Source organism: Pseudopodoces humilis, chromosome 13 (assembly GCF_049639895.1).
Source record: "Pseudopodoces humilis isolate 2021_Gansu_Grassland_sample_001 chromosome 13, ASM4963989v1, whole genome shotgun sequence".
NCBI lineage: Eukaryota > Metazoa > Chordata > Aves > Passeriformes > Paridae > Pseudopodoces > Pseudopodoces humilis.
In genome coordinates this window covers 16,851,951-16,877,189 of record NC_142212.1, presented here as the reverse complement: position 1 = coordinate 16,877,189, position 25,239 = coordinate 16,851,951, and the positions used below count along the sequence as shown (strand labels likewise).

Sequence of the window (25,239 nt, the reverse complement as noted above, 5' to 3'; positions counted from 1 at the left end):
ATCTAGAGGAAAGAAATATTAGGAGCTCAGAAAGCTGTTTATTTAGAATAATTGCTAGCCAGGGATTTTTCATGTAAATTCACAGCAAAGCTGATACTTCTTTGCAGCACAGAATGACAGGCATCATTGTACCATCGAGGCTTGTGGTCAGCTCCACAGCCAAGAAAGATCTATCCCGAGGACTGCTGCAGTCCTACAGCAGGGAACATTTCCATGCTAAAACCCCATTCAGGAAAGGTATAGAAAAGCTATCGCTATGCATTAGCATCTGATCAAAGGCCAGTCCAACAAACAAGACACCAACAGCTTCAATGGACTTTGCCTCAGGCTCCAAGATCTTTTAGGAGTTTTATGTAGGAGCGTGCAACCATTACATCCCCAGCTGTGAAAGACAGAACAACCTGTTAAGTGCTGCTCTACCATGCAGCAGCCTTTAAATGCTACTTTTATTTAACAGACAGTGACTAACTCCTCATTTAAGTACAAGAATTCCAGCCTTCTCACAGCGTGGAAGCTCTGGACAATGCAAGTGAGAAGAGACTGGAAGGAGAATCCCAGTTTGTTGCTCCAAAGAGTGCCTTCCTCTCCAAACTGGGAGTGTGGTAAACTTTGATGAAGCAACACTTGGTACCAGACCAGTGTCTGTCATTTGCTGTTGGTTTGGCTGCCAGACCCACATTTTCAAACAACAATGGGACAAATTACCACGTCCCCCAAGGCTTTACAACAAACACAAACAAGCAATTAAACAAACAAGTGCTCTTGTCACTCATCAATTAAAGCATCTCCTGATCCCTTAATAAAAGCTGATCAAGTTTCCACATATTAATGTGACTTTGCACACTCGATCGGTTTATGGCATTAAGATCCTATCCTGTGTCTTTGGCCGATTAAAGTCAATCTGGATGCCCTCCCTGGAGATCCCCCTAGGAAAGGGTGGGAAATAGCCATTTTTGAACCAGGAGTATGTCTGACATCGAAATGCATTTAAGTAAAGCACAATGGGTAATGTTGTTCATGCAAAAACATTTTGGTGTTTCAAAAAACCATTAGAGGGCATCAAGGGAGGACTGGAGTTCTGAAAAAGAATGAACCTTGACAGGCTAAACTAACTATTACTCTTTCACCAGCATACTCACTTGCCTTGAAAACTCCAGAAGGCCTATTAATTATTTTGGGGTTGTTCATGGAAGGCATCTGAGCTGGAAATTGCCAATTGCATCAGTCTGTGACATTCCAGGGGCCGACAGTGCCATCTCCTTCATATAAATCTGTTAAATTACTAATATACTGAAGTATCTCAGCTTAAAACCCACTCTAGATCTCCTTTATCAATTTTGCATTTGGTTTTCTCTGAGGTTGAAAAACAAAGCACACCCCAAACACTTACCTTCTTGCCAGTCATTTTGTGCACACTGTTCTTTGTTTAAAAAAAAAAAAAAAAAAGAAAGAAAGAAAGTCTGCTCTGTAATTACCAGACACAGCCGTGGGAGTGGTTAATCTTTTAAAGCAACATTATGAATTATAATACCAAGTGTATACTTCATTGTGGTAATCCTGCAGTAATGCAAGCAATATTAGCATGTTCAGGGAGGCAGAGTACTGCCAGGGGACCAGGGATGCTTGCAGGAGAAGAAAAGGGGAAGATTTCATAGTAATGAAAACGATGTTGTGTTTAGTCCCACAAGCTAAAAACAAACTAAATATTTATGATAAACGAAAAGAATAAGGAGGATTATGGTGTCATTCACTGTAGAATAAAATATTACCTAATCTAAACATTTACATAAATAGCAGAAGGATAATGCACGCTGAATTTAGATGGTTCAAAGAGAGGAGGAAATTAACTGTAACAACAGCGTAAGTGTTGCTGTGCACAGTGCTGGGTGCTCCTGGGGCTCCTCACCTCTCTGTACCACAGAGCCCAGCACTGTGGTGACATCTGGGGCTACCAGACCCCTGATTAGACAGAATGGAAGACAACTTCCTTCTCTGTGCTGGAAAAGCATCCAAGGAGCTTTCTGGTATAGACCTCTGCCACCTGAAGTGAAAAAATAAAAATAAAAATTACATTACCTGATAGTGCTGGCAGGCTCTAAGGGACTACCCCAACAGGAGATGGAAGCAGCTGAGATGGCACCTGAATTCCACCCACATCCCCAGGTCCACCACTGCTGAGCACTGATGGCAGCTGATCTGTTTGCTCTGCCACATTTTTTTGACCATTTGTCTGCCTAGTGTCTCAAGCATGGCTCCAGTCAGACTGAAAAGCCTCATCTGGATGGAGCTGTCAGGCTCAGCACCTGCCCCTTCCTGCGCTACCTGATGGGCAGAAGCCACCAGTGCTCAAACTTCAGGCTCACCTCAGGACACAAAACTTGAGTTCACATCCCTCTCGCATGAAAATAGCTGTTAAAGCATTTTTGTCCCATGCTAGCTTCATCTAGCCTTGCTTGCTCTCCATCCCCATGAGCCTTTCGGGACCCTGGCAGTACTTAGAGTCCCACTGAAGCCTTTGGGTTTGTTTTGGGACAGATGTCTGTAGGCAGATAACTCCCTCCAGGATCATGGCTAAAGCCTTCTGAATGCAGAGGCGATGCCATTTAACCACATCTTTCTGCAGCTGAAGCTGAATCATAGCTCTATTTAAAATCATCTTCATTTGAGTCCTGAGTTCATTAGTTAATTATATAAAATTTCCAGTTGGAAACACTTATTCTTTTTTGTGTTTGGTTTGTAGTGTGAAGTTGAAAATAATGCATACAAGGGAATAAACTATAATTTTTTTCAGTTATTAGGTAACATCTGAGGTAGTTTTTGTCAGCATCCTAAAGAACATAGTCAAGAGTAATGATATTTCTGAAGAATTGGAAACCTCCTAGAGAATCCTATTGCAATATTATGATTCTCCAATAATATTTTCAAAACAATTCAGCAAACTTATGAAAACAGGTTTGTACACAGTATTTCGTAAGGATCAGTCTACAAAAGTAACCCTGTAGAAATAGCATTGTAATACAGTACATACATCTGAATATTCAGCAAAAGGGATCATTTAGAACCATAGTGGCACTTTTGGATTGAAGAATGCCAGCATGAGGGAAGACACTGAGCCACTCTGGTGCTCTCCCAGACCTACCTCAAAGCCCATAACTGAGGCTATTTTGCAAAAGGACACAAACTGGGATCCAAGGCAGTACAAGGCTGTGTATTTAAACACGGGTGGTAAACTGCTGTGTGACTGTTTGGGGGAGAATTGATTTTCTTCTGGTTGAAATGTGCGAAGATCCCGTGGTTTATCCGAAGAAGTAAACCTAAAGATAACAGTTTGGTAACCCAGGGTGATGTTTACAACTGTACTGAATGTGACAGCTTTCAAAGTATTATGTATATTTCTAAGGCTGTACATGTACAGCTCTGACAGCATGTCAGTTATAATTCTTGTAAAAAATGAATGTAATTTATTATGGTTCAAATATAGAATAAACTATATAAATGCTTCACCATAAAATACTAATTTCCTCATTGCTGAGGGGCTCATCTGCATTCTAAATAGCAGTAAAGATGTTTTAATTGAATAAGTTTTTCTTCCATTTTCCTTGTCAACATGACTGGCTGGGGTTAAAATAGATGCAGAGAACCGAGGAAATCTCTGAACAATAAAGGAAATCTTAACCACAAACAGGACAACTGTGCTACCAGAAGTTAGGGGTGATTTGGGTTTTCATGTTCTGGGGGGGCAACGTTGGAGGTTGCTCATGTGTGATTGATGGTACTTGTGAATAATACCAGTTGGCAGACATTAGTAACACTTTGTCTCACTTTTTGCTCAGTTGTTCACTTTTCTGCATTTGGCATGTTTTCATGTTTTTAATAGGAATTTTTCAGTCATGCATCCTTGACATGAAATAGCATGAAATGTGATGCCTCTGATTTTGAAGTATTTCCTTGCTGGCTGTATATGACATTAGTACAAAACTTATCATACGGAATTATCATCTTTGAAAGTAGCTTGCTTTTCAAGCTCCTTTATTTCCTCATCCCAGGCACTGCAGAGAAATTTGTATGAATATTTTGCACTTAATTCTAATTTCATCCTAATCTATAGCCAGGGAAACTTCACTAGACTAAGCACTGGATTAAACAGGGCTAGGATTCAAAATTATCTCTCCGGTTGAACCTTAACATGAATATTGAAATTAAATGCTGCAAGACTTAGTACAGGGAAAAAATGACCAGAAGAACTAAAAGAACTACTTGCTTTTATTTTGTAGTGAGTCATCTGTAATTTTTTACCTATCATTTGATTATGTACAAGGCTTTTGCATAACGTGAAATCTAGAAATTAAGTTTAAACATATGTATTTATTTTACTGTGAAACTTCATCCAGGCCCTTCCACTGAATCCTGAGATTTTCTAAAAAGCTATATGATTCTTAGTCTTCCTGGCATTCATCTTTGATTGTGCCCATGAGTCTCTGAATATTACAGCCAAACACAGATGATACAGACTTAGGTTTGACCACTGACATAATTAAGCATCTTTAACATCAAATATTTTGTAAGAAAATGGATACAAAAATATTCACCTACATAAGCAGAATTTGCACCGAGGAGTGACATGGTTCCACAAAATCCTGTGTTCACATGCACTTTTCCAAGATCTCTGAACCAGGACGGGAGGTTTGGCTCTGCAGCTGTGCAGAATACAGAGCTGGCAGCCGCTGTCCTCGGTCCCTGCTGCCTTCTCCCTGTGCCACGCTACAGTGGGCACTTTGGGTCTCTCACTACAGGTCCAGTTTGTAACAGAGGGTTGGGAAGGGGCTTTGAAATTCAAAGAGTTAGGGTCAAGCAGAGGAGATGCTTCAAAGACCTTTAAACTAAACATTTCCTGCATGTTGGAGGAGACTGGGCTCAATGACCCAAGAGGTTCTCTCTGACCAGCTTTCCTAAAAAGTTCCTGGTCAAGAGGAAGGAAGGAAGATAAAAAAAAAAACAAAACACCTTATTGTCCTAGAAGACTCACATCACGTTTTTGCTTTAAAAATAAGTTAAACCCCTCAAAGACTGAAGGAAAGAAAAAACAGAAAATGAGTTACATGATATTTCCAACAAAAAGCTCAACAAGCACGAATAATTAGGTAATTTGTACCTTGACTTGCTTGGTCTCTGAGAGTCCCACAACAACACTTTTAAAAGCATCATTGTTTTGTCTCTTGCCTTAATTCAAGACTGCCCTAGGCTTGCATGTCTAGGAACTTTAGTGAGCTTATAAAAAATACAAAAAGAGAATGAGCTTGTGCATGAGGTAGGTTTTCCTAAGGTCGTCCCAAGTCTAATTACTATTCTAATGAAACATAAGGGTATCTTCCCAGGAGATCATTACATAGTAATTTCTCTACCAACAGCATTATTATTTCCTCCCATGTTCTATAAAGTACTAAGAAAATGGTCCCTCTCCTGGATTTCATTTCCGTATTCTGGTTTTCTGAATCCCTAATTAGCTCTTTGGCAAATAGCATCATCCACGAGCAGTGTGAAATGTTAAGTTGTAGGACATGTCTTGATGTAAACTTAAACTACACAGTCTAGACAATATCCATGACCATCCCAACATGCTCCTATGGACCAGGCATGGCAACTGCATCAACCTCACCTTTCTACTGCAATAGTTTTAAGCACCTTTTCAGAAAGTGGCCCATCAGACCTTGCCAAACTCCAAGAAGTCCCTTTTCAGAAGAATAATCTGGCGTTGCTATGAATATTAACTCCTTCTACCACATGAACTGCTGCCATGTGCACACTGCAAGTCTCCCTCAGTTATAACTAAAACCATCAGAAAACAAAAAGCCCTGAAAGTGAGGTTACAGAAATAATTGCACTACGGAAAACACTCCCAAAAGCATTTCAAGTTTCATGCTTAAACATTTGTTGAAGTCCTTTTTTAATAACATGTCAAGCACCAAGATCTGTGTTTGGGGCTTTGCTGTACTGGGCATGATTCACGAGCCGATTACTTCAGAGCTGTTCTAATATAATATTGCCAACACACAGAAGTGCAAAATCTAAAGAGAGCAAGGTGAACCAAGACCTTCACCATCAGCACTGAATGTTGCTTATTTTGCAGTAATTTCCTTGTTTAGATGCACATTTAAGGCAAAACCCTTCAATTTTCAACCCCCTTTTCACCTCCTGTTTATTTTAAGGCTGGAGCAAAACCTATCACACCCCCTCAACATCCCTGTGCTCCCACTTTGGGCAATGTAAAATATTTAGGATTCCTGGTAAAGATTACATGTTTCTTGATTCATCTCACAGTGCGGGCCTACTTCATTTGCAAAGTGATAACCTATTACCATAACTAAACCGCCTATTGCATGGAGGCTCAGAAATAAAATAAAAAGATTAGCCAGTTATCTTATTTACATATATTGAATTGCAGTAATACAGCCCGATCTCTGCCTCTCATTTGATTCTAATTAAAGCGTAGCAGAGCAACTGCAATCCACACAAGAGCTTATTTTAATAGTCAAAGCTGGCAAAGTCCCAATATCACAATGTAGCAATTAACAGCATGGCTGTATTTGCTATTCATGGTTTGATGTAAAAACTTGTTTATTAAGATGGGCTTGAGGCACTGGTGTGCAATAGACCTGGATGTAATTAGATTCCAATTATTTGTCTGTTTCTGATATTGTAAACTGGCACTTAGCACATCAGTTAAATTGACACACTGCGCTGCATGGTTTACCCGGTAATTAAAACATGTTCTGTTAATTAGATGATGACCACTTTATTTCAGGGCTCTTGTGTTTGGGTTTTGTAGTGTGCTCTGTTTGTATCATGAGCCACCAGACGCTCTTCTAATGAGCCCTTGTTTTGTTTCAATTACCACCTGCTGTTCAAAAGCAAAGCTTGTTTTAACTAAACAAAATTAATGCTTGTCTCTTTCTTTGTAAGAACTTAAACGCTAAACAAATTAATAAGCTTATTATTGAAGTGCTAAGCTCCAGTTTTAAAGACTGCAAAGGCAATTAAAAGAAAGTTATAAAATGTTTTACAGTGAGGCATAAATATTGTTTATCATATCAGTGGCAATACGAGCCATGAAATAATTGCTACAGTTGGAGAAATAAGTATGCAAACTTAGACAAACCTTGGAATTAATATTTCTAATTCAAAGGCACTGTGCAGAGACAAAAGGTAACTTGTGTTTTTTCTTCTTGATGTGAAAGCAGCATATTAATAGCAGCAAATAAATTAATACGCTATACTTGATAATGAAACAAACTCTATTACAGTCATGACATGGGAAACCCTTGCAGCCTCATATTAAACAATTCTGCATGTTCGCTCCTTGCGAAGTCCCCACATCAACCATTTCCTAACATTGGGAACCAGGACCAGACAGCTCAGTGCAAGACCTTTAGCCCTGATGGTGCCAGACACCTCAGCACACTTCCAGCCCCCCAGAATGATTTTTGAGATGGCAACCCAGCAGGCTGCTGGTTGTGCAAAGAGATTTTTCTACCTGGCAAGCTATTAACAGCGAAATAAATCATCATTATCCCAGTAACTTTGGTTGGTGCTCTGTTGATTAATGCTAGCTGAAAGTAAGCTCTGTGACATTACAGCCACATTTTTGGGGCATTTTGGGTCATGTGTGTGTTCAGGGGTCAGGGGTAGCAAATAATTGCCTTTTAAAACCCAATTTCTTCTCCAAACAGGTAAATGAGGGGATGCTTTGGAAAACAGGGGAAGTTGCAATGTTGTAAGTCAGATTCTGGTGTGAGCTCTGGAGCAGCTGCCTCCATTCCATGGTAAATCTTGACTAATTGCCAGGGAAAATCTCTAGGGACCTTAACAGTCCTGGGGGATCCTTCTTAAATCCTTAGCTCAGCACTGAGCCCGAACTCCTTTCTTCTCTGGGAGTTTTCCAGGCCTGCCTCCACCAGAGCTCCACCATCCTGCAGCACCCAGGATTTTGGGATGGGATACAGAGCAGGTCCTGCAGCACCCAGGATTTTGGGATGGGATACGGAGCAGGTCCTGCAGCACCCAGGATTTTGGGATGGGATACGGAGCAGGTCCTGCAGCACCCAGGATTTTGGGATGGGATACGGAGCAGGTCCTGCAGCACCCAGGATTTTGGGGCAGAGCAGGAGAGCTGCAGCAGTGCGCCCTAGAGGTGACAGACGTGGGAACATCAGGCACTTGAACGTGTGCCACGAGAGCTACAAATCCTCACAGAATTTTAATTGAAAAAAAAACCAACCCAACAACCCAACCCACCACCAAGCCAAGTCCCTTTACAGCAAGGGCACAGCAGCTGATTTGCATACCTTAGGGGTACATTTTATAAGCAATGGGAGGTGATTTAGCTGCGTGATTCCCATTGTTGTTAATGGGAGCTGTACAGCTAAATGATGAAGCGTTGAAAATGTGAACTCCTTAATATTTCAGTTGACTTTAATTTTTATTTTTGAGCTAACACAGTTAATTAGACGGTATTTTCTTAAGGTATGTCCTTAGCAAAGTGCTATTTATGAGCTAGCTTAAAAACCCATTCTGCCAAATAGAAGCATAAACAAATATCTATCATTCCAAAAAATGCTTTACATCACATGCAAATACTTTTAACTATGGCAATAAAAGCCTTTACTGAGTTCCTGCTATCTCTAAGATTACTCACTGTAGGCTGCTGCTAATACAGCTTTGTCCTAGGCTGGCGACATGGGTTTGGAAATCTGTGCTGGTTCCTTTAGCACAAGCAATAGTGAGGACATAGCTTTTCTACTTATTGAGCTCTTATTGCTTATTTCAGAAATCTGCGAAGTATATTGCCCTGAAATAAATTTGTGGGATTGTATTCGCATTAGTAATGACGCTGATTTAATTTTTATTTTAAACTGATGAATCAATCCCCAAACTGTGCCAGGACCCACCTTCCCAGAGCTGCTTGGTTGTACTGGTATTTCACAGCCAGCTGCTCTGCAATTTCTCTTCCCCACACCAATACAATGCCCTGAAATGAGCACGTGCTTTTGTGGATTTTATTCTTTCCAGATCATTCTTGACTTCTGCCTCTTTTGTCCTCAGTTTATTCCCATCTCCTTTCCCCCTCTCTGTTGCTGCACATTCACTCTCTCAAGACATGGATGAAATGCCTCAGTTAAAGATTTTCCTCTTTTCAGTTATTTTCTCCCTGCAGCTCAAGCATCCTTTCCTGTTTTTAAGTGATTTAATTCTCACATTTCAGTTTATCTATCCCATTTCTGGCAATAATTTACCTAAGAACATCTCTTCCTTCCAGTTCTTTCTGCTGAATTATTTTCTTGCAACATGCTGGCATTCTCAGCTTTTAACCCAAGGAGACATCAGCAGCGAACTCCAAAACACTTTGGCTAAACCCAAACACTTTCAAACCTTTTTGATGAGCACTCAGCTCTGGAGTGAGGACACAAATGAAACTCCCTCTGAAACAGGTCTTTACCCCTTTTGGCAGGTGCCCAAAGTTTTAAACCCTACTATTACCAAATATTTCATGCACTTGGGCCCCCAAACAACAACAAATAGTTTTCTTTTGTAAGCTGCAAATAAAGACGCAAGTAAAAGGGCAAACACCACAAAACAGAGCCATGCAAAGATTTCCAGCAAGACTTCAGGCAACTGAACATGAGTTGCATTCAGCTGAGATGTCAGATCTGAAAACCATCTCAGCGTGGTGCAAATGGCCTGGTTTTTCTTTTTGATTCTTATTGCCTTAGTTTTGTTTATTCTTATGTAACCTGTCAGCAAAACTTACTCTGCTCCTGGACTGTTTGTGGTCCCCTGATATCGAGAAGGACAGCTTTGCTTCTGCTCCTGCCTGGTGCAGTTATCATATCCACCTTCATTTGCCAGGCTGGAATCCTGTGCCTGTCTGTGTGAGTGGCACTAGTCACATTCAATAACACTTTGCTCTTGCATTTAGGCCTCTCTCTTGCACAGCCTTTACAGGCATGTTTACATGCCTCTAACCAGAGGGTTTGAGGTGGGTGCCATTAAATCTGTGCCTGATGTGTTTGTGCAGGAGGTTTACACGGCCCAGGGGTGCTGGGTGTGGGAATGGCTGGGGCTGCAGCGCACACGGAAGGTTACAAATCCTCGGGGAATGTTAATTGAAAAGTTACATCAAATGCACAGCAGGTGGTTGGGACCGTAATGGTAAAAATATCAGCTCGACCAGAGGGAAGTGAACTGCACAGCTGCCACTTTGGTAATTGGGGGTCCCTGCAGGGTGGTTGAGGGGCTGCTGAATTAGGAACTGGCAGGGCTGGGACATGGGGACCAAGCACTGTCCTGGCCAAACTGCACACCCAGGTGACTCACGCCTCCACCTTTCCATTAGCTTCTCTTTGACCTTTGAGGTAAAAGGGACGGGGTGGAAGTGTGGCCATACATGCTATGGGATTTTGACAAGACTCAGGGCTGTGGTTGGCCCCAGGGTATGCTCCTCCTATAAGTAAAACTGCAAACTTCCTCTTTGCAGAAGCAATCTGACTCCTTCCTTGTTGCTGCCTTCTTCCATCAGCTGGATGGCTGCCACCGTTCACTCTTCCCTCCTGGAGCTTTCCTTCCCCTATTTCCAAAAACTTTTAAAAGCAAGCTGCACATTTATATTTTGTGCACAGCAGAAAAAAGAGCTTCCACTATTTCCTCTAAATGAAGAAGTGTCTCATTTTTGAACATGATTTAATTTTACGTAGCTTTTACCTTTCCCTCCTCTTTTGTCCCTCTGTTTTTTGACATAAAAATATTGTTTTTCACAAGGATTATGTAGATTTACTGAGTTCAAGGACTGTGAGAGTCTCTGAATCTGAAACTGCCTTGATGTAGAATAGAGGGAATAACTAAGAAACATGCCACAGCCTTTTTCCTCCCTTTCCATGCAGCTTTCCTAATAAAGCAGATGAGAGACAGATTTTGCTTACAGCATTCAGAGATGTCACAGTGGTCCTAACTCCTAACCCTCTCCCTGCTCCCCCTCCCTGCCCAGGAGCTGTAAGGAAGGACACACGAGTCACATCAGAGGCCAGCAACACTTCTACCTGATACTGCATTCCCAGCTTGCTCTGTACCTTCCTGTCTAAGGTGTCAGATTCCTGCTAAAAGTATTTGTAAACAAAGCCCGAGAAAACCCCTAACTTTGCCTGGAGCAGCGCAGCATGAGCATTATAGTCATGGAATGAAAGCCCCAGAGGAGCACAGATGTAGCTGTAACCTACCCCATGGCACCGAGCTGTGAGCACGGTGAGCAGCACTCAGCTCCTCCGTGTGCACACACCCCACACTTTTCCTTCTCTTTATCAGTGTCTAATTGAATTCCAGTCAGCCTGAACAAAAATCCATACTTGTTGCGGGCAGTAAATAAGGATGTGTTGGAAAATGAGTATGGATGAGTTTTAGCCACGGGTTGAAAAAAGAATACACACAGAGTAGCTGAATTATCGGAAAATTCTCAGGTGCTGTTTGATAGCAAATGTTTTTAAGTAGCAGATCATAGCAATGTCATCAAGATGGCATTTTTCAACCCAGAATTAACCCAGAAGTGGTCTAGTCAGTATTTTCTCTGTATGTGACACACCAGTTGATAGTAGTGGGTTATATTAATATAGATTTCATAGAAGCATTTATGACTTTAAAAGTGCCCCTTGATAGCCTGCAGCTAGGAATTCCCTGGAAATGTCTTCATATAGGAATTCAGATATATTTGATATGAAACAGTTTAGCCTTTGTTTGGAAACAGAGGCAGGAAAACAGTTTCCTAACACCAATTACCAGAAGACTGCACCTCTTGTAGCCAGCACAGATCTGTCTCTGCATTATTGGGCTACTGACACAACACTTTTAATCAAATTTTGATTAAAATGAACTGCTTAACTTAACAACAGAATAGGAAAGAGTTTCATCATTGCCTTGATGTTTTTGGTATTCTACTCAGGTTGAATAACTTTGGGTTTGGTGGTCACTGCGCCTAGAGCTACACATAGCAGGGTTTTCCAAGTAGTTTGTGAGATTAACCATTCTTTTAGAGCTCAGCTCCTTGCTGTCCCTGGGAGCCTGATGTGCTTTGGGAGAGGGTGGAGGTGGCTGCCTGCTGGGTAATGGCCTCAGCTGGGCCATTCTGGATGTGGCCCAGGGACCTCACACACTTATGGCCACCACCAGAAGCATCCACAGAGAGTGGTGTTACAGTGCAGCATAATCCACTCTTCAGCCTCAGTGAGGAAGATGGGATCACACTGCCTCCCATTCTCAGATAATAACCATTCCATGGAAGCACTTACAAGACCTATTTACAGGGGTGATTTTAGCTGCCATCTTTAACAGGAAGGGACTGGTTCTTTGGACAGGTGGCAATTTTATGCTACTCACCCACCTCCATATCTTTTTATCTGAATGTGCACTATGTATTTATGTTTCCATTTGGATGACTTTCATGTTCTTTAGATGGCAAATGCTTTATGAAAAATGAAAAAGAAGAGGAGGTTCAGGTAGAAACTGAACTGAAACCAGGTCGGGATCCTCTGATGGGTGACCCACCTAGGCCTTGTTTGCCTGTGCCTGGAAATTTGGGAGAGGTTGATGATGAGCTGTTTGTGCAACCAAGCTATGCAAACTAGTAAAAACAAGTCATGTGAGGGAGAGAGGGAACATTGACTGCTTTGACAACTGCTTTGCCATTGCTAAGGAAACTGCTCCCTTGGTAACCATGGTCAGTACATCTGTCTTATTTTATCTCCAATTCTCATGTAGACACCATCATGGAAAGAATATTAACGCAACCAAAACACAAACGTTTCAGAAAAGCACAAGGCTTCTGTTAATTTCTTCACTACAAAGTTTAAGGGAGATTCTGCTTTGGTGTTGATTATGGCTTTGCCTTCCCTGAGATGTGCTCCTTAAATACTAACTTATGCAAAGTAACAATTTATTCTTTTGTTCTGCTTTGTACTTCTTTAAAATGTGATACTTATTTTCTTTTAGCTCTCCTAATTTACCTAATGCAATTGGACTTTACAATAGGAAAGCCTGAAGGCTGAGAAAGCTTTTGCATCTGTCAAAATAAGAGTTTATGTTCTTTTGCTAAGGAAAAAAACTCTGACTTGAGCAGAGTCCAACAAATGGAAGTCCCAATCTGAAGAACAGCAAACTTTTAATATGTCTCTGAACCTTTTGAGTTAGAACCACATGATATAACAAGATCTTTCTTGACACTCTTTCTTAAATCCATTAACAAGGAAGAAAATCAGAAATGTGCACAGGAAAATCTGAGAGGAAATCCTGGATGCAGTTTTTGTCACTTTTTAGAGAAATTATGATATCTGTTGATACCTGCCAGTAAATCAGATTTGAAATGTTGGTGGAAGTTCCCAAAAATAATAAAGTTTATGTCCACAAAAATACCAAATCTATAGAAGCAAAACAAATAATCCTGGTACATAGGATGCAAAGATGCCCCTAGGCTTTCTATCCTTAGCACCAGGCACAAATAAACATCCTTTGGGCCATGTTTTGCCTCAGTTCTTAGATATTCTATGCTGAGATGTTAGAAGCAGTCAGGTTTCTCAGTAACTTTATAAGAGCAGCATTTTCCTCCTCTCATAAAGGAGGGAAAAAACAGATGAATGAGGATACAAGAGTAAGTAAATAGATAAGTAAATTTGAAAGTATCTGTTCTCAAGGTGGACATGGTGACTGCATGAAACAGGGATTTCATGTCATACCATCACATAAAAATGACAAATCTGATCCCTCAACTGCCAGGACTGTGGTTTGTGGATTTACTGAGAGTAAACGTAAAGCAGCAGCAAACTCCTTTTTGGTAAGAAAAGCAACCATCCCAACCGAGACCAAGCAGTTCTCCAGCCCCGAGTCCCCTTTCCAACAGCAGGGAAATCACAGTGGTACCTATCTGTGTACTCTGACAGCTCCCAGTAAAATGAAAATAAAGGGATGGTTTCAACACAGTACATCAGGGAATACAGGAATACTCAGGGACTTCAGCAACTGGCTGGTAGAAGATTTTGGACAGATGGACTGATTTTAAGAGCAGTGTAGAGGTAGAAAACCATGGCCTCATGGGGGTGTGATCATGCTGGCATGTCACATCATTTGTGGTGGGAGTGAACTCTGAGGGCAAAGTTACTCTCTGCTTCTTTATTTTGACTTATCCATTGATAACAATGTGATCTAGCAGTTCCTGAGCTTTGCCTAACACAGTCCATCATCCATTCCTATAGCATGGATGTTACAGTATCATTGACAGCACACCTTACTTTCACATCAGCTGTGTGTGTGTGTGAAACATCCAGCCTTCATGTCTGCCCTTTCGGCAAAGGTAATGCAGTAAGAGCTATTGTTCTGGTAGATAAACGCCCATTGCAGAAGCTTTGAGACACTGGCAACACAAAAATCCTTTTACTACTCTGTCATGCAACCCGACCTTTCATTTTTACTGGAAGTCTTTGCAGTTGCTTTATTTACCCAATCCCACTTACCGTAAACAACACAGCCATTGGCACTCGTGAGATGTTTGGTTTAACTATATCCAGAAGCCAGAACCAGTTGCACCACTACCACTGGTGCAAGGGAGTTGCCATGAGTCATTTCTCCTAATTCTTTCCCTCTCACGTCTCCAGCTCCAGTGGCACACCCATGAGATCTGTGTTTCACCCCTCTGCATGCAGAGCGAGGGCAGCAGCACCTCATCCTTCCCAGGAGCAGAGTGGGATTACTACACCTCTGGATATTGTCGGAGAGCAGTGAGCTCTGCACTCTCCCTAGAGAAGAAACTTCAACAGGAGCCTCAAGCCCCACTGCCATGGTGGGGTGGGGGCCCCCCGTGAGTCACAGCTCCTTTTTCCAGTACCTGAGTGAGAGGAGGAGGCAGATAGAGGCCAGGCTATAAGGCAGCATCACAGGGAGGTCAAGCTGGAAACCAGTGCGTGGTCAGGATGAATGGGTCCATCACTCAGCTGAAGACCAGCATCCTCCAGCTCAGCTCAAAAAAAGGAGCAAATTTTTTTCCTGGCTGAGCTTAAATGGGCTCCCAGGCCTGCTGGAGTGGGTGGAGGCACCAGGTGAGGCTGGTTAACCTCACCTCTCACCACCTGTGAGGGTTGTTAAGCTTTACCAGTACCTTCAGGGCCTGAAAAATACCACAACAGCAGGAGTCAGCTAAATAAAAATATTTACCAAACTACTGAAGCCCTAATACTTTCCTCAGATCAAATGCTAAGGAAACTCTGCTGACAATTTTCTTTTCATAACTACTCCAGAAAGCAGGGCTAAGGTATGACAATGAAGAAGATAGGTTTTTCCTTCTATTAAAAAAAAATAAAAATCATCCAACTACATTACTGTGGAAAACGGAAATGTAATTACCCCTGACAGATACAAAGATCAGTGTACACAAATATATTTAAGCTTTTGCAAAAGACCACACTTTGGGAAGCTTGTTCTAGCCTGTCTCCAGGTTTGCATGCATGTGAAGTCCTTCGGGTTTGGATGCAGGCAGTGCAAAACAGAGCAGCACAACACTTAGTTTAGCAGCACTTGCTCTGAAGCATACAAAGTACTGCCTGTGCACGCTGCTGAAGCTCCTCAGCAGTCACTTGCTATGGGATAGCTCTGGGATTAGGCAGGCGAGGGCTGACATGTGAAATCTGTGCCACTTATTTAACTGCTCTGTCACAACCAATTGGGCTGCTCTGCGCGCGCTAGCCTGGAGAAACGAGTGGCGGGGCCTTGGCATATGCTGACAGAGCGGGGAGCGAGCCTGTCCCTCCATGTGGAAGGGTGACAAAGCCTCAAGGGGAGGCACGGGGCTTTGCTCTGGTCTCTTCGTGTCAGCCGAGGACCTTCTCAAACTGGTCTGTGAAGGCTGATGCTCCCACTCAGTCCGGAGCGTGGGAGCCCTTGGGTAGCGCAGTGCCAAGGCTGCTTTGAAACCAGCTGGTCTGGCTCTGAGGGGGCCTGAATGATGGCTGAGATGACAGGCTGGCTGGACAAGGGCTCACCAGAAAGTAGGGCAGCAAAACTTTCTAATTAAGATAAAAATACCTTTGTAGCCTTTGTAGTGAGGGAGAGCAGTGGCACTCAATCTAAATGTCTCTGTCCAAAGAATGAGCAAGAAAGAGCTTTTTTAGATCCTTTACCTTTGCTTTAAAGAGACAAGAGATCATCTGACAGAAGATTTGTCAGGCTCACCTTCCAATAACGAGGCTGTTGTAGGAGCTGCCTGCACTCTCACAGCTGAGCCTGCACAACCCTGCAGCCAGAGCTCCCACTGCCTCCACACACACACTGCCCTCTCTCCAGACAAGATGATCCTCATCTAAAAGAGGGAAACATCAATGGAAAGCAAAATGGGAAATAGCCCTGCAAAGAAGAGCTTGTTCCCAAATCCTTCCTGGACCCAGGCACGATTCATTCCAGGATGGTGTTAGACACCTCAGGAGCCAGGCTGTGCCTTGTGGTCAGGAACTCTCCCAAGCTGGCTCACAAAGAAAATGTCCTTGAGCATGATGGGGAGCAGAAATGGTTTGATGAACCTCTGAAGATATAATAAAAAGAGCACAAAAAGAGTTTGGAAGGGACATGAAGATCATTCTCAGTTTGAAGGAGTTTGCCCCTGAGACTCATGGAGAGCACATCAGCTGGCTCCAGCTCACATGTTTTCTCCAGCACTCCAGGAAAAAAAAGAGGGAAAGTACAGTATGTACTTGTCTGCTGAGACATTTAGATTGGCTACTGATACTCTGCAAATGTTTATAAAGAAAACAAAATGTGGATGATAGCCATTTTCATTAAACTGTGCAGATTCAGTTCACCCTGAATTACAAGATCCCTGAGCCATATTCTTGCCCTTTTGGAGACATCTACTTCCCAACAGCACTGAGGCTGTGTGGCTCTTGTTGCTGTTTTCTTGCTTGATGGGTCTGGTGCACACAACTGCTGGTATCCATCTGCAGGGTGAAGGTGAATGTCCCTTGGCCCTTCCACCTTGGGTTGATTTTAATCAAGTCAAAGCCAAGAGGAGGAAAAACAGAATTAAAACTTCAAGCCTTACCTCTGCCCAAGGCAGATTTCCCTCTTGTGTACCATGTAAAATTGTCCAAAAAGCTTGGTGCCTGATTCCTTGAGTGCAGAGAGATTTGAGAGCTTCCTTGGGGCCAGGCAGCACTTCCTCTCAGAAGTAGGAGCGTGGATTTTTTACAAAGTTCTGGGAACGCTTCAGCCACTTGTTGCACCTCAGTATGCAGATACATTTACACCTGTAAAGTATGAGAATTCCATGACCACGACAGAGCCTTCAGAAATGTGGTCACTGAAGTTCTGGAACCATTGCTCTCTAACCATTCCCCTGCCTCCAGCATGGGCAACTCCACCAGCCTTGAGGGAACTGACAACACTGATGAGAGCAGAAACATAATTTCATGTGCAGCCTGGTCATTCTATTTACTGAAATAATCTATCCCTAGAGACTAATTTGGCTCACTGTGGGTGGGTGCTGTCTCTCTTCCCACTTGGCTCTTGCTGAGCTTGTGAACAGCCAGTCTGTAAACCACGCTGGCACCTGGGTCAAAATGATGAATGGCACCCGATACACTGTGGGACAGAAGGAAATGCCCAAGGGTGTCTTTGCACATCAACAATGTCCTTCAGCAGTGCAAAAATCAGGCTGGGCCATGGCATAAGCTGCTTTCTTCCTTCTTGCACCAGTTACACCACAGTCCAAACCATCCATCAAGGTATCAAGTGCCCCCAAACCTGCCAGTGTGGTGGGATATTGTATCCACTGAGTGTAGATGGGACAGAATGTCCCCTCTCCTCACTGGGACATCTGCTGGCTAAACCCACTTTCCTTCTGCCTTCTTGTAATTTCCTTATCTTGATGCCTGTTTTTATGATGTGTGTATATGTTTTTCAAGCAGGAGCCCTCATTTAAAGCCAAACACGGCATTCACCCTCTCTGCAGAACTCTGGACAAAAAAGTTTGCTTCCCTTTCGGCTCTGCAGTGCTTTTGGATGTCAGAACCAGCGTCAGCCCTCTTCAGAGACCAGAGCAACTGCTGTGAATTTAAAACAAATATTTTTCGTCTTAAATGCCACGGCAGGTCAGCTAAACAGAAAAGAATAGTTGGTAACAGGCTTGAAACGACAGCAGGGTGGAGTGTTTACAGCTCCATCAACAGCTCGGTGTTAATGAACTGAGTCTGAAAATTACCTCTCTATTGATGGAGGCATGGATGGAACACAGAGATGAGAAAGCTGGTGATTGCCTCCAGCTGCAGGCAGAACTTGGAGAGTGTTTATTTATCACTTGGAATTGAATGATTTTTTTGGAGAGGGCAGTAATATTCTGAAAAGCGCAGTCATGCAGCTGCCTGCAGCCTGGCACTGCTGCCAGCCCTGCAGCTCCAGTTCTGGGGGTGCAGGATTTCATCCTGTCCCAGGGAGCATCTGTCTGGGCATGAGAAGGAAAAGCCTCAGCTGCAGCCAGCCCTTTGCTCCGTGTGTATGTGTAACAAGGCGTGGTTTTTATCCCAAAGTGCCAGGCAGGAAAAATGTGGCTGCTTTATATTGACTGACTGTAAAAGGACTGCAAATATGTCAAAGGAATAATGTCTCCTGCACTGCAACTTCTGTAGCTAATGGGAATATTACCATGGAAGGTGTTATTTTTGACCCTGTTTTTGTCCCTTTGCTTTCTGTAGGCGGCGTTGGTAGTGCTGCAGCTGAGCAAAACGGGCAAGGAAAGGTGTCAGCAGAGGATTTTCTATTTGAACTTCCGGTGCACCAGCAATCCAGGTGGGAAGTTTCTCCAGGATAGCCTCTTTTTAGCCATTTCAAATTTTGGGGAATTTCCCCAGTGCAGTTTCTTCTGTTTGACACAGCCATTGTTTTTGAGGGACTTTTCGCACAGCATTGCTAGAGGAGCTTTAATACGTTTAATTGTGCAGTGAGCAAGGGCTGATGTGTTCAAGGTGTGTGGAATGGTGCCACATGAGCAGTCCAAGCGCACCAGCACTCAGAACTGCCCTTTGAGTCCCTGCTTATGACTTCTGGGGATAATTTTCTGTGGTTGAGGCATTTCCATATGTCAAGAGAGGGGAGACCCCAAGAAATTCCACTCTTCACCTATTAGTAAAGTTAATTTATAATTTCTTTCATTAATTTGGGCCAGTCAATGGATTATTTCATTGGTATTTTTTGTTTGATGAAGAGGGCTGCATCAACCAGCAGGTTTTTTTTGTCCCAGAAGGAAAAGCATTTATTTTAAACATCACTTTCTACTTATATAGAATCATAGAATAGTTTAGGTTGGAAAGGACCTTTTAGTTCAGCCATTCACCCAGTGCTGCCAAGTCTGGTTAAACCTCCTACAATTAGCCTTGGCCAATTGATCCAGCCTGTCCAGAGCCCTCTGCAGACCCTTCCTGCCCTCCAGCAGATCAATACTCCTCACCCAGGATGGTGTCATCTGCAAACTGACTGAGGTTGCCTTCAATCCCCTCATCCACACCATTAATAAAGATATTAAACAGGCCTGACTCCTTCTGACCCTTTGTTTAAAGGGGTGTCACATTTGCTCCTCTCCAGCCAGCTGGGACCTCCCCAGTTAGGCAGCACTGCTGGTAATGGTGGAAAATTCAAAGTATATATTTAAACACAACCAACAGAAATAGTTCTAAATGCTTGAAACATGCTTTTAAACAATTTAGCAATACAGAGTAAGTATACCCTGTTGAAGGCAAGCTACAGAAATGTTAACATCCTCTCAAGGTAAATCAAGTAATGGACTGTTGGCCTATTTTTCAAACCGCTTCTCCTCAGTATCTTGACATTTGATAGGATTATCTATTACTGTTGGATTTTGGTTGACTCTCTGGTATGCCTGAGAAGATTGTCATCTTGTGATTTAAAGATAATAGAGCCAAGCATGTGAAACTGCACACAGAGAATAAACCTTTGACTCAGAACTGAATATTTTGTTAAAAAAAAAAAAAAAAAAAAAGAGGACAACTTTGTCTTGAGCTCAGTTTGATACACTGGCAGTTAATGAAATTATCCAGCAATAACTTTCCATTCTAAATATTGCTGTGCTATTTTTAAAAGGCTCCTATGGCACTCCACGCAGGGCGGCCCGAGCTAACAATACCAGATATCTGAAGAGGGTGAGTGTGATTAAAGACTTGTGACAATAGCTAATGTAAGCTTTAACTAAAAATGTCAACTCCATTTGTTTTCAGCTTTAAAGAGTTTCTGGATCAGAATGTGCAGGTAGGAGTTCTAACAATTTCAAGATTACACTTGACCTAGTAGAAAAGATGATCATGTAAAAAGTGACATGAACTGGGACTCTGTGTGTGCACATGTGGATCCGTGTGCCTGTGTATAAATATGTTAACACTGGAAAAGAGCCTCACAGATTTTCAAAATATGCAACATCTATTTTTGTTATAAAGCTTCACCATTGGCAATTTAAAAAAAAAAAAATGTAATGAGCTAGAGTGGGCTTTTTATTACGCATGGCTTTATTTCTTTGAATTTCAAAATTACCTAGTATGTATTTTCAACTTTAGAACAATTTGCAGGCTGTTTTCATTTCTATTTAAAAGGGCTAAACACTGAGAATGTGCCTCTGCTTTGCATTCTAATTGCATGTAACTGATTTGCACAGCAGAACAAAAACCTAATTTTCAGATTAAGAATCATGCGCTAAGAAATAATTATTGTTTTACGAGAGAAAAAGGGTTTTCCACATTTTTCCCCCTTGCCCAATTTATTAGAACTGCTTGCCAGTTTGCAGGTTGCCAGCCTTCCCAGAACACCAGCTGTTACTCTTTAGGGACTGGAAAAAGGTAGACAGAGACACGAGGCATGCAACTGTTTTGACTGCATTCTTTTGCTTGCAACGTAACTCTTGCTTTTTATTATTTTATCTTCAACAATCAAGGGGTGACTAAATGGTTGCAGGTGGTGATGAAAATAAAAGCCATCCATCATTATTTATTAGGCATGAAAAAGATACACAATAATGTAATTTAATCCTGGAGCAGACAATTATTTCCACATATTGATAATACAATGTGAAAACTGTCATGAATCCTAATGTGATGTTCGCCTTTATTGGTGAACCACTAGTAGCAATGCAAATAATGAAATTGTATCAAAAAGAAAAAAAAAAGTAATTATTTGCATATACCAATAGTGTCATAGAGAAAAACACATCATTACTAACTTCAGAAAATATAATCGTGGTTCATGTGTTACTTTGGTTTTGAAGTTTGCAAATGCAGGTGCAAAATGTTCCTCTAAGTAAATATTTTATTGATTTCTGCATCATCAAAATAATTTCACAGGTTTTGATAAGGGAACTTTAAAGTCATGAACATGCAGCTGTATAATCAGCACCTCTTTGCAGAGACCTGCAAATCTCCCTGCTAATCTATTCACATTTTTGTGCAAGACACTTCCTCCATTAAAAACAATTTAAGAAATATCTTTGCTCCGTCTGGGCCCGATTCAAAGCCCACTGAAGTCATCAGAAAGACTTGCATTGATTTTGGTGGGCGTCAGATAGAAACCCTTTGTGGCTGTTTTCTATAAATAAAGTTGGGCTTCAGTTTGGGCAGAGCAGCTCTCACAAATATATTCTGACCGATGACATTCACCCCTGGGCAGATGTGAGCATGTGCCACTTAATGCCCACTTATGTCTCATTTGGAACAGGGGTAAAAGGCTCTTTTGGCTGGACAAAAATATACAGATTTTTATAAATAGGCAACTATACATGCAAAGTATATCTGCAACTGCACAGCTAATTTACATTTGAATTACCATGTCTGGGCATGCAAATCAGGTAATTACTTGCTCACATATAACCGGCCATTTGCATGCACAAATACCTATTATATGCATTCAAGTCACAGTGATGTGTCTGCAGCATTTAGCTGTATCTCAAGAAAAACTGCAGCAAGGAAGAGGTTTACATTATCTCTTATGGACCTGGTGTCTTCTCGAGTGATGTAAGTGATATTTGAAATCATTAGGGGATCTGCAAATTTCCTACATCTGCTGTCCCTTAAACTGAAGTCTTTTAGGCTCAAGTCTGTAAGAGGCTGGGCCACTTGTGGCAGCAAAGCCATTAAAAATTAGTTGCAAGTAGGGGGAGTCTCTGACTGTAGAAAGAGACTTTGAAACGGTAAAATCCCACCCTGAAAACATTCCTGAAACCACAACAGCTTTTCTGTTGCCCAGAGAATCTGTGGTTGCCTCATCCCTGGAAGTATCCAGGATCAAGTTGGGTGGGGCACTGAAAAATCTGATCTACTGAGTGGCATCCCTGCCCATGGCAGGGTTGGAATAAGATGATCTTTCAGTTCCTTTCCAACCCATTCTAGGATTCTATGATTTCCAGAGAGCACTTTTTGAGAAGCTGCTGAGGATATCAAGGGCAGGTCACACAGGCTGGGATCAGACATAGGGTTGGGGAGGAAGGGATGATGTCCCTGCTCAGTCTCTCCTAAGACTGGGAGCAACTGATTTGCTTCACCATCTAATTCCCATCAATCTCACCTCTTAACATTCCACATTCAGGAAGGAGATGCAGAGTGTATTTTCCCAAAGGCAGGAGCAGGCAAGGGGCATCAGTGGTCTGAGCATCACCTGAAGTGTAGCATCAGCTGCTGTTGCCTTGGAAAGCAATGGATTGGAGGCAGTGGCACCACCCAGGCTGGAGGGGCACCCACATCCAAGGGGAGAAGGAGCACAGATGAGTGGTTGCACTTTCACTTTTGCCTTGTGTTTAGGCTGTTGGGAGAAGGACAAGGGGGATTGAATAAAAAAAAAAAAATACAGTTTGAGTTGTTTTTCTCCATTAATCAGCTCTGCTTTTTTTTTTTTTTTTTTTTTTTTTTTTTTTTTTTTTCTCAGCTGCCTGGCTTCATTACATTTGTTTGTCTTTCCCTCTCCAACTGAGCAGTGGGATCTGATTTTCCTGAATTTGGCTGAAGAGACAAATTAAAGTCTTCTTTGTTTATAATCAAAGCAGGAGTGATTATTTGAACATTTTGAAGGAATCACATAGTATTTTAAGAGTCTGTAAAAAGACAAGAAAGGTGGTGGGAAGTCATCAGATGCTATTTTCTTTAAAACTGCATGGATGGTTTTAACAAAGTCAACCCATGACGTCTGTAGAGTTTCACCAAATGGCCTGGGAACTGATGGCAAATTTGTGAAAACATGCTGGAAATGTTTTGTTGATATTCCTGCTGACATTAGGGGCAGATCCTGCATGTCACCACAAATATTTGGCAGTGGAGAAAACCAGAGATTTTGTTCAGCTCTGTTTGGAATCAGATAGCAAATTGATCTTGGAGACTCTCCCTGGAACTCTTCATATTTTTGGAAAACAAAAGATTTTCAGAGGAAGCCCTGTTTTTATTATGCATGAGATTGTTATGGGAGGAGAAAAGGGAGTCTGTGACTTACACAAAAGAAGAGGGGAATTGGAGCTTTTGCTGGAATTGAACAGATTATTCCTGGCCTTAGCTCTGTGTACTTTTCCCCAGGAACATGGATTTTTATGTGAGAAAAGATTATTTCTGAATTATTTATTATTTATTTATTTATTATTCCGTCTCCTTTGCCTCATACAATGGGAGATCAGTTACCTGTGGGGTCAGTGAATGGTCCTGATGGGAGCTGAGGGAAGGGAGTACGCCCAGAGCACACCACAGGGCTGGGAAACACTGCTGTGACGGGATAGAACTCATGGGCAGCTAAGATGGGACACATGGACCTTTCTGGCAGTGCTCAGCCACCCTTGTCTCCCTTGCTCTGCTCTTGCTACAAGTGGATGATGAGGCACAGAGTGTCTTGAATGCTCCTTTTGATCCACTATCTACATGACCTGGATGAAATCCCAGACCCAAAGGGATTTTCCCTTAACTCCAGCCAATATTTCACCCCCTCTTCCAGTAAAGGACTGTACCCTCTGCAGCAGCAAGGTCACTCACACACCACTATCGTCTCCCCATCTTCTAGGCTTCTCCCCCTTTTTTTGGGGAAGAGCCCAGGAGAGCACTGTGAGGAAATACCTCAGCAGTATTTCCACTGCCTCACTTACAGAAGCACACTGGGAGCCTGGGGCTCAGCAACGTGACCTGCCCTCCCCACAGACACCACACATTTCTGCTCAACCAAGAAGCAGCAAGATTTTCCAGAGGTGACAAGGAAGGACCTTCTGGGGACCATGCTGTGTACACTTGTATGAGTTGTTGGGTTCCAGATGAAGCGAAGAAAAACTCTCCATGGGAAGCTTGTGACTTCATAGATTGCTTAAACACTGAGAACATTTAACACAGGGCTGGATGTGATAAACTAGATTCATACAGCGACCCAAGGAAAAAAACAACAGGGGAACGTGGCAAGCAGTCAGTTTTGTGGTCTGAACCTCACAGGAAGGACATGTTTTCAGATCAGACCCTGGCTGTAACAGCGTGGCTAAGTTAGGAGGAGGAGCAGAAGAGGCTTCTTCTACTTGAAATGCAGTAGAAGTTGCAATGCAGCTGTAATGCAACTTTGAGTTGTTTCAAGACTGCCACTTCAGTGCTCAGACAGAAGCCCAGCCTTGAGAAAAGGCTGATCTGCTGAATTCAAACCAGCTCCATGTCCCCAGATATGGTGCCACCATGCGTCCTGCCTACAGCATTTGTGATGCCCACAATTACTTATCTTACCCTGATTTCTTCTGATTTATGGGGAGGGGTCATGAGCTGTGTCAAAATTCGCCCTGCCATGGAAAAAGAGCAGCTGTGCTCAGGGGAAAGCTTGACTTCAGCATTACCCTGTCTTCAGCATGGTGCTCAAATGAGTGAGGACTGTTTGGAAACAATCCAGTAGAGAACCAGAAATAGGGCTGAGAGATGAGGGGCAGGACAGAACTGGGACTGGTCAGGGAGAAACAGGGGACATCAAACATGTAAAATGCTGTTTCTGAGGGGCAAGGAATGAACTATTCTCCCTGTCCATGGGGGATATGCAAAAAAGGCAGGCTTACACTTGAGTAAGAGAGCCTAAAAGCTTTCTAAGTTTAAAAATAGTTCATAGTAGAAAAGGCAACATACCCTTTACGGGCACTGGAATAATCAATTAGTATATTAAACTTGTTGTTTACTTCCAGAA

The 25,239-nt window shown here is 42.4% G+C and overlaps 1 long non-coding RNA gene across 1 annotated transcript in view; it reads right to left on the bottom strand.

Moving 5' to 3' along the window:
- The window catches only part of LOC148183238 (uncharacterized), a 32,441-nt gene extending 17,400 nt beyond the window's left edge, over positions 1–15,041 (bottom strand). Inside the window, exon 1 of the long non-coding RNA XR_015773663.1 lies at positions 14,915–15,041. This is a non-coding gene — a long non-coding RNA (uncharacterized LOC148183238). The remainder of the gene's footprint in view (positions 1–14,914) is intronic.
- Positions 15,042–25,239: the final 10,198 nt, after the last annotated feature.